The 9,734-nt window shown below is 47.0% G+C and overlaps 1 pseudogene; it reads right to left on the bottom strand.

Moving 5' to 3' along the window:
* Positions 1-1,289: 1,289 nt before the first annotated feature.
* On the bottom strand, positions 1,290-2,374 carry LOC102471733 (glyceraldehyde-3-phosphate dehydrogenase pseudogene; annotated as a pseudogene).
* Positions 2,375-9,734: the final 7,360 nt, after the last annotated feature.

Raw genomic sequence — 9,734 nt, 5'->3', positions numbered from 1 at the left:
CACGCCGCAATCCCTTCTCCTCCATTCTCCTCTCGGGATCTTGGGCACGCACGCACACGCGCCCGGCGTGAGTTTTTTAAGCCACCGGGTCCGGGACACGAACCACGGTCGACTACGTGGGAATCCAGCGACATAGCCATTACGCTAACTGCTGGTTCCCTTCTTCCACTTTTTTGTGTCATTTTCAATTTCTTTTTTTATCTTTTCATAGTTATTTCATGCTAAGCAAGGTCAGCACATTCACCACATAACAGAGATCTAGAGATAAAACAAAAGAACTCACTAATTGATAGACTCAGCAAATAAAATACAGGAACCCATGAGTTTATAAGAAAGAAAAAGCCTGACTGGCGACAACAGGATGAACAAACCTGAAGGCTCCAGGGAAAGATTAGTTTTCAGCTACAAAGCGTTTCTCATCTATGTGCTGTTGACTATAAAAAAACTGCTAATAAAACATCCTGTGTTGTCTCCTGAGCTACAAGATCATCTTCCTTTCCCATATGGGTAATAGACTCACTGTCTTTTGATGTAATATAAAGATAGTCCATATATTAACTGTGTCTTTACTTAACAAGACAAGATTTCTATCTAGGCCTATGCAACCAGCAATGTTGCCACCCTGGCCCGAGACTGAAGTTATCAAGCTGACCTGGGACTGCAAGCCCCCTCTTCAAAAGACCCTGCCCGGTAATCAAGACTGACGAAGAAAATGAACCCGACAAATAGACTCCTTCGTTCTGAGAACTGTGTTTGGCTTCACCTGTTCAAACAAGACTGACACCACGTTTTGTGATCATTGTTCCTGTGCTTTGAATTCCCTGTTTCATAGAGTAAATCTTTTATTTCCCCCTCACCCCTCCTACTCCTGTAAGATCCCTCAATAAATACATGTGTTTGGTAGCTGCTGGTGCGACAGCCTGGAGCTGGTTCTGGCTGTGGCCGGCTGAGAACATGCTAAGAGGCAATGAGGTCTCAGTCTAATTTTTGTTTCTGATCACCTGTGTCACCTTCCTGTGTATGAGCCACCCACCACTGCTGAGGCTGGACCCCGGCAGATTTACTCCTAGTTGTTCTTTTCCTAAAAGTCATAGTAATGGGCAACTATTCTTACCATTGATTTCAGTATTGTTCAAATGTTTTCATATTTGAAAAGATTTGCTTACACTGTTATTACTTGGGTTTTCTTTCTGAGATTATTATGGACTTCTTACTATGGAAGAAGAGGGTGTAATTCTGTGGCTATCACTCCTTCCCCACTCTACCCACATACTCTGCCATTCTAACAGCTATGTATTGGTTGGGAAGACTCTTTTTCTTTTTTGGCTGATACAGTGTACTTTATTGATGTTTCTTGACAAGGAGGGCTCCCCAGCACCTCCCCTTCTGCAGGCATCTGGGATGGAAACTGTGAAGGAGGGGAGGTTCTCCATGTGGTGGAGACTGAGCAGGAACAGGGCCTCCCCAGCAGCTGTGGGCCTCTCTTCCTCATGCTCACACTGGGGCTGGTGGCCAGGGGCCTCTACTCTCTGGTGGGTCAGGTGGACCATGAAGTCCACCACCCTGTTGCTGTAGCCAAATTCATTACCATACTAGGAAATGAGCTTGACAAAGTGGTCGTTGAGGGCAATGTCAGCCCCAGCATCAAAGGTGGAGGAGTGGGTGTCGCTGTTGAAGTCACAGGAGATGAACTGGTCCTTGGTGTAGCCCAGGATGCCTTTCAGGAAGCCCTGCGATGCCTGCTTCACCACCTTCTTTATGTCATCGTATTTGGCAGCTTTCTCCATGAGGCAGATCAGGTCCATGACCAACACGTTGTAGGTGGGAACATGGAAGGCCATGCCAGTGAGCTTCCCGTTCAGCTCTGGGATGACATTGCCTACAGCCTTGGCAGCCCCATGGCCACCATGCCACAGCTTCCCTGAGGGGCCGTCCATAGTCTTCTGGGTGGCAGTGATGGCATGGACTGTGGTTATGAGTCCCTACCAGATGCCCAAGTTGGGATGACCTTGGCCAGGGGGGCCAAGCAGTTGGTGGTGCAGGAGGCATTGCTGACAACCTTCAGGGAGTTGTACTTCTCGTGGTTCACGCCCATCACAAACATGAGGGCGTCGGCAGAAGGGGCAGAGATGAAGACCCTTTTGGCCCCACCCTTCAAGTGAGCCCTAGCCTTCTCCATGGTGGTGAAGACACTGGTGGACTCCACAACATACTCAACACCAGCATCGTCCCATTTGATGATTTCTCACTCCTGTAAGATGGTGATGGACTTCCCACTGATGACAAGCTTCCTGTTCTCGGCCTTGATGGTGCCATTGAACTTGCCATGGGTGGGATCATACTGGAACATGTAGATCATGTAGTTCAAGTCGATGAAGGGGTCGTTGATGGTGATGATATCCACTTTGCCAGAGCTGAAGGCAGCCCTGGTGACCAGGCACCCAATACGGCCAAATCCATTTACTCCGACCTTCACCAATTGTGTCTCTACGACAAGGCTGGCTCTGCACGGGAAGACGCAGCTGTCTGTGGAATGGAGAGGAGCAGAGAGCCGGGAAGACTCTTAAATGTGTGTATCTGTAGATTTTGCTTTCAGGTTGGTCAGTCTCAGATCACCTGCCTGAAGATGAAGGTGGCTGGGAGCAGGGGGTGGGGGAGGATCTCAGAGTTCCATGTGCCAATGGTTATAGCACAGTGTTCTCGGCTGCTCCTGGTGCCCAAGTTTTAAACCTGTTAGGGAAAAAGATACAAGGTCCAGTTACACCATGGACAAGCTATCTCCCTATTTCCAGCCCACCCGTATCTTGGCCTTCAGAGACGCTTCCAAGTTCTGAGTCTTTCCAGGGTCTATAGTTTGTAAACATTTCATTGTTGTTGGCTTCGACTTTTTCAAGCTGTTAGGTTTCAGTTTTCTGCCCTTCCTCCCCAAGCCATTTCCGCTGCTTCTATTTCTGATTTCCATTATCCGTATTTCATTGCCCTCTTTTGCCTGTTTCATCTTTCCTCCCATTTTACTTCCCCTGTCATTTTAGTGGGTTGGGGATTCGTATATTGCTCATAATTGACTGGGAGCTTAATGACAGTCTGTGTAAGCTTTCAACATATTGATGCCAGGGTCATCAGGTGGTGTAGTGATTAAGTTGTTAGACCCCCCATGTGGCTGACCATGGTTTGAATCCTGGACCTGGCAGCTGGAAACTCATGCCAGATGTGTTCGGGTCCCCGAAATCTCAAGAAGAGAATGGAAGAGAAGAGATTGTGGCATGGCCATCCCCCCTGGGGAGGTGATTTCTCACTTTCTGTCTTTCCATTGAGCACATATACCCTCTAGCAAAAGTCAGTTTTAAAAAAAATTGGTCCCATAGACCACCTTTATCACTTCTAGAAGTGTTAGTCAAACCGAGGAAAGGATATGTTTCTAGGTTTACTTTCTTCTTTTTTTCCTTACATAGTTCTGAAACTCATGACATGTTTACTCTGTCTTCCAAAAATTCAATATAATATTCCAGTCATTTTGATTATTTTCTCACTCAAATTTTTCAGTCAAATGGCTAACCAACTGCACTACATCTAATACCGAATAATGATCAGATATAACACCTTTTCTTCATGATGTTGCTTCAAGCCAAAATTTTTTAGACAGTTCTACAGCTTTATTTTATAATCAAAATAATTTCATTTGATACATACAAAATGACCTATTACACACACACACACACAGCTTAAATTTACTCATATGTTCTCTATCTATTGTTTCTTATACTATCCTAATTTTTTACTAAAGGAGCACAGGTTTATTACAACACGTCAAAATATAAAAAGGCATATAAATAAAAAAAAGAGCATTTCTTCCCCATTCATTCACTTTCTAAGAATATGACCATCCTCAATTTGTACATATACCTGAAATATAAGATGTTAGAATTCTCTCACTTGTTCATAATACAATAGACAATTCATTCCAGACTGAGAATAAGGCTGAAAATCTAAAATTGTAAACGCTATTACTGGAAGGTAATTACCTGACTCAGCCACACCATGGCTACGGAAGGGAAATGAGTGGATTTCCAAGGAGGGACTCTTTGGGAAGAGCCAAGCTAGCCGTCTCTTTCCTCATGCCCTCCCACCTCCCAACCTCACTGCAGAGAGGAAGAAGAGGGACCGGAAGAGACTCCTCAGAGGGACCAGCCGTTGGTATAATGGCTAGGTTGCTGGACTCCCATGTAGCCGACCCGGTGGCTTAAATTCACGCAGGGCAGATCTCGAGAGAGAGTAGAGGAGAAGGGATTATGGCATTGGCCATCCCCTCTGGGGGGTGAGTTCTCTCTTTCTGTCTCTCTGTCTTTCTGGCAAGTGCACATTCCCCCCCCCCAAAACAAAACAAAACAAAACAACCTCTCCAAAAAAAGAGACCACTCAGAGAGCAGCATATGTGTCCTTTGCCCTGTGCAATTGGAGTGGGGGAAAACACAGTGGGAAAAAGTCTGACTTCCACTCGAGGAGTCTCAGGGCCGAAAGAAAGGCTGGGCACAGCAGCTAAGGCAGCAAAATGGAGGACTGACCTGCACTTGCAGAGCTTGCTGGGGACATGGTGTGTGAGTACTTCCTGTCACCAGATTTAGGCCATGGGAGGACAAGGACTCTGGTGGGGGGAGTAGAAGTGGATGGCAGCTGTAGGACCTCAGTAGACAACAGATATAACCAACTGCCCGTTGGCTGAGGTTAGAATCAGAATGGAGAAGCTTGTTCCTGGATGGGGTGGCACACAGGGGACAAGGCACCAACAAGGCAAGGTTTCTGAAGAAACAAGAAAAACAACCACACAATAAAGAGCCAGCTGAGGCCTTGTGTAGACAATGCAAAGCCAGCTTACAACAGGGCCGTAAGAAGGGTAAGAAGGTTCCTCATCCTTTTCCTTCTTCTCTCTTCCCCATCCTTACTCACATGAAGGGTTGGAGTGAAACTACAGGAACAAAATAGCGAAGGCAAGCTGGAGAAAAGAAGCTGCGCTCACATTCTAAATGTCCTTAGCCTCGGCTGGCCTGGGATGCTTGCCTGAAGGGAGGAGCCAGGCCTCGATTTCTGAGAAGTCGGAGCCCTTCATCACCTTGCTGTGTTCCGGCTGTGGTCGATGTGCTAATTCACAATTACTGCCGGGCATAGCAGAGTAATCAAGCCAATCCCTCAGACTGCGCCCTCTCTACCCCCACCTCCTCCACCCCCATCTGAATATCCTCTCTCCTGGTGTAACTTCCTAGTTCTCATAGTAGTCATGGTCAGTCAACAAGCCAACCGTATAATAATAAATCCCTCCGGTTTATTTTTTGTCTGCTGATTTATTGACATGAGGAACCTGAAGTAACCAGGTGGTAGTCGCAGCTCCAAGTTCCATGGAAGCCTGAATCTATTAGGCAGTAGGAGTCTCCTCATGGTAACTAGGGCCTCTAATCTGGCAGAGCCAGAGGTTGTGGGAATGAGAAGCCTAAGTCCATGAGTAGGCCAAGTAGAGTGAGAAAGTTCATTCTTTGTTTCCAACCTATGAATTCTAGCTATTACATGTCACCTTTCAACTGTTAATTCTGAGCCTATACCACATCTCGGAGGGTGGAGAGCCAATCCTGAAAGGTGTTGTGTACCTTAGTTGAGCTCTCAGTGGGTCATTTCCCTATCCTATCAGGAGGGCTGCCTTGGGACAATACGGTTCATGGTAAGACGGTTGGCTCTCAGAGTCATGAGTCAACTGTTGCATCTCTAAGGCTCTACAATGAGTCTCTTGCCTGAGGAAATCCTTGTGTGGGATGCCATGTTGGTGAGTCAGACATTCAGATGGCGGTGCTGTCAGAGGCACCATGGGCAGAGAATGCAAGCCTGTATTTGGAATACAAATCAGCTTCAATAAGGGGGAATCGTTTTGCCACTTCCAAGATGGAAGGGATTTGGTGTAACTAACCTGCCAGACAGTCTGGTTGTTCTTTCAGGACCAACCATATTAAAGGGTTAGTGATAGTCTCTATTGTTGGCAGACTGGGCACTCAACAGAGGGAGGGAAATCTTGTAGTTGAGCCCATACGTGGCCTCCATTCTGGCCACTTTATACATCTCTTAGCTGGTCATCCAGCCTCAACACGTTCAGTGAAGAAGTACATGTAGTCTCCAAGGTCACCAGTTTCCACTACTGTCCAGTAGAGAAGTGGAGCCTTTGTAAGGCACAGCTGCAGTGCCAGCTTAGAGATGATACCCTGTAAGGATGAGGTGCCATGCCATAGCTACAGTGTGCATCCTAAATCAACAGCTATTCTGTAGGGCTATGACCCCCTAAAGGGACATTGCATGAGTTCTGAAACCAAGAGATGGAAGTCTAAGTGGCCATTCTCACTCACCATTTAGGAGAATTTGTGCTTCCAGTCACTGCAAATCTGGGCTCTGTACACTTATAGGTCCTGGCTCCCAGATGGAAAAATGTTCCACTGAGGAACATTAAACTATGTGATGGTTGCTACTTTCTGACGTTGGGCTCCCAGTAGGAGAAGTTAACCGAGATTGTCAGGAGGAGGGAGTGCTGCTGTTATAGTTGGGTAACAGAAGGTGTGTTTGGAACTCGGGATCCTCCTGTGAATTGCTTGGTACTTCCTTGCCTAATTTTGACGGTAAAAGAAGACTTAGAGGAGACACCAGTTGAGAAGGGTACAATACTAGGGGTTTAGACCCCTCAGCAGTGAGGGCCAGTATCACCCCACCAGAGAAGCCATCTAGATCAGCAAAGAGCTGGTGAAAAATGACAGGAATCGGGAATGCGCAGAGGAAGAGGGAGGTGATGAGCATCCATGTGGCTGTGAGATCAGCTGCAGGGCCAGGGGTCACGTTTATGAGGGGCTTTCAAAAAGCTCATGGAAAAATGCATGTTATGAATAGGCTATACTTGGATTTCAAAATTTCGGGCACTTAAATAATTCCATTTGCCATTAATTTTGTAAAGTCCCTTTATATATCTCCATGATACATAGTGGACCAAGGTGTTTCTCTTTAGAGTTTATCCTTCTAATATTCATTTACTCAACAACTACTTTTTGACTACCAGTATTGCCAGGAACTCTGTTGGCAGAACTGGGATAACCAATCCAGATCCTGGGGACATGTGGGAGGCAGTCCAGTAGACTCTACTCAGGATCCCAGAGTAGAAAGGCCAGTGGTGGGCCAGCAGGTGGTGTGATGGTTAGGGTGTTGGACTCCCACATGGCCGACCATAGTTCAAGTCCCAGACTCAGAGACTTGAAAATCACGTGTGCATACATGCCCAAAATCCCAGGAGGAGAATGGAAGAGAAGGGATTGTGGTGTGGCAACCCCCAAGGGGAGTGACTTCTCACTTTCCCCCTTACTGTCTCTCTCTGGCAAGCTCAAGTGCCCTATCACTAAAACTTTAAAAAAACAAAAAACAGTAGCGTGGAGCACAGTAAGCGAAGGAGGGAGGAGAGAAGAGGAGGAACAAGTGGGCAGGCTCGCAGGAGGGCCTTGAAAACCATGATACAGATTGAAATTGTATTTCAAGAGGAAGTGAATGGTATTTGAGGATTTCAGCAGGGCCTGACATGATCTGATTTGTGTTAATAGGTCATTCCGGCTACACTGTGGAAGTAAACTACGGAGCCGCAAGCGTGGAAGGAAGAAACCCTTAATAAGGCACGTTGGGTCTGGTTCCCAGGAAATAGACCCCAAGAGAGGGGAAACATACAAGAAACATATGAGGACTTCCTTCAGCGGAAGGGAGAGCGTGACGTTGAACAGCAGAGCTGAACTGCAGCACAGGCGTGACGAGCCTGTGATCTGCTCTGGAGCAGGGATGGTCCTATGGAGTTTTCCTGCATCAAGGCACAGACACGGGCTGTTCTATCCTCACCTCAACGCGTCCCTATCAGCCAGCCTCCAGTGAGCACTGTCTCCAGGAAGAGGGCATGATTTCCCCTCTCAGTTGAGCGCTACTCACTGCTGACATGCCTTTACAGCTGAGGGTGAGGGTGCTTTAGTCTTGGAGAGGGGCTAGGATGGGGTCTGGGCAGTCCACAGCACTCACTGCAGCCCACCCCGTGCATAGCTCAGTTCCACTAGCACGAGTAGTCTGTGTGGGGGCAGCTCCTTCAGGATTCTGGTGGGCCTCACTGGAGGGCAGGATCACCTCTCAGTGGAAATTTTCAGGAAATATCCACTGAGATTCTGGAGAGAGAGTTGCACGAGCCGACCAAATTTACTAAATCTTGCCTTCCTTTACAGATAAAGACAAAGAATCAAATTTATCCTCAACTGCCTTCCTGTGCCCTGAGAATGTCAAAAAGTTTACGGAAAATACACATTATGGAAAAAAAAATCATGATTTGGGACCAGCAGGTGGCATGGTGGTTAAGGCGCTGGACACTCCCACATGGTCGACCATGGTTCGAGTCCTGGACCTGGTGGCTTGCTTTCTCACTTTCCTTCTCTCTCTCTGTTTCTTTCTGGTCAAATTAAAATAAATGAATGAATGAATGAATAAATAGAAAATAGACTTAAAAATTAAAAATTATAAAAAAAAAATCATGCTTGTATGCATGGATTTTTTTTTTTAAGAGACATTTTTGCTACAGGGCACATGTGCTTGTCAGAGAGACAGAGAGATAGAAAGCGAGAAATCACCCCTAAGGGGATGGCCATGCTGCAATCCCTTCTCCTCTCCTCTCCTCTTGAGATTTGGGGCACGCACATACACTCACCTGGCATGAGTTTTAAGCCGCGAGGTCTGGGACTCGAACAGCAGTTGATTACCATTATGCTGGTTATTGCTGGTACCTTTTTAAATTTTATTTATTGCAGCAAGCCAGAGTGGATAGTTTCACAGAAAGCACAGTTAGCTGACATAAGTGTAAGGTCTGGGAAAAGGGAAAAGAAACATGGTGTAAACATTCCCGCCACCAGGAACTTTCCTGTTTTCCGCATCTGGCCCGCCATCACCAACGGACCTTCCTGCCCTTCAGCATTTGGCCCGCCCACCAACGTTGAACAGAAACAGTGAACTTCATTGGCCGGACAAGGACCCGTGGTGATCACCTATTGGACAATGGCCCTTTAAGAATAAGCAACACCCACCCTGAGTCTGACCAGACCGAGGGACCTCACCTGAGAGTGCAGAATAAATTATGTTGGTTTTTATTAAACCCCAAAGCCTGACTCTGGTATTTTCACCTTTGCCGCCTCTGACTTTGCCACCTCTCCCAAATCAAACCTAAAAATAAGGTTGCAGGGAGAGGGGCCAGGTCATAGCACAGTGGTAATATAACTGCACCCACATGGCAAAATCCCTAGGTTCATGTCCTAGGACCTCCTCCAGCCTGTGGGGTGCATGCCCTTGAGCCAGGGCAGCTGAAACTGGGCTGGGTTGTAGTGTGCATACCCTGTTAGGGATGCATGTTTCTCTGACTTTCTCTCTCTCATGGAAGAAATACATTTAAAAAAAAAAAAAGTTGCCAAGGTGTGGAGAGCAGCCAATCTGAAAACATGTGATTAAAACATGTGGCCTAGGGAACCAGCAGTTAGCATAATGGCTATGTCGCTGGACTCCCATGTAGTCAACCGCGGTTCGTGTCCCGGACCCGGTGGCTTAACACTCACGCCGGGCGCGTGTGCGTGCGTGCCCAAGATCCCGAGAGGAGAATGGAGGAGAAGGGATTGCGGCGTGACCATCCCCCCTGGGGGGTGATTTCTCGC

The sequence above is a fragment of the Tupaia chinensis genome, unplaced genomic scaffold (assembly GCF_000334495.1).
Source record: "Tupaia chinensis unplaced genomic scaffold, TupChi_1.0 Scaffold000001_1, whole genome shotgun sequence".
NCBI lineage: Eukaryota > Metazoa > Chordata > Mammalia > Scandentia > Tupaiidae > Tupaia > Tupaia belangeri.
This window is presented reverse-complemented; position numbering and strand designations above follow the sequence as displayed.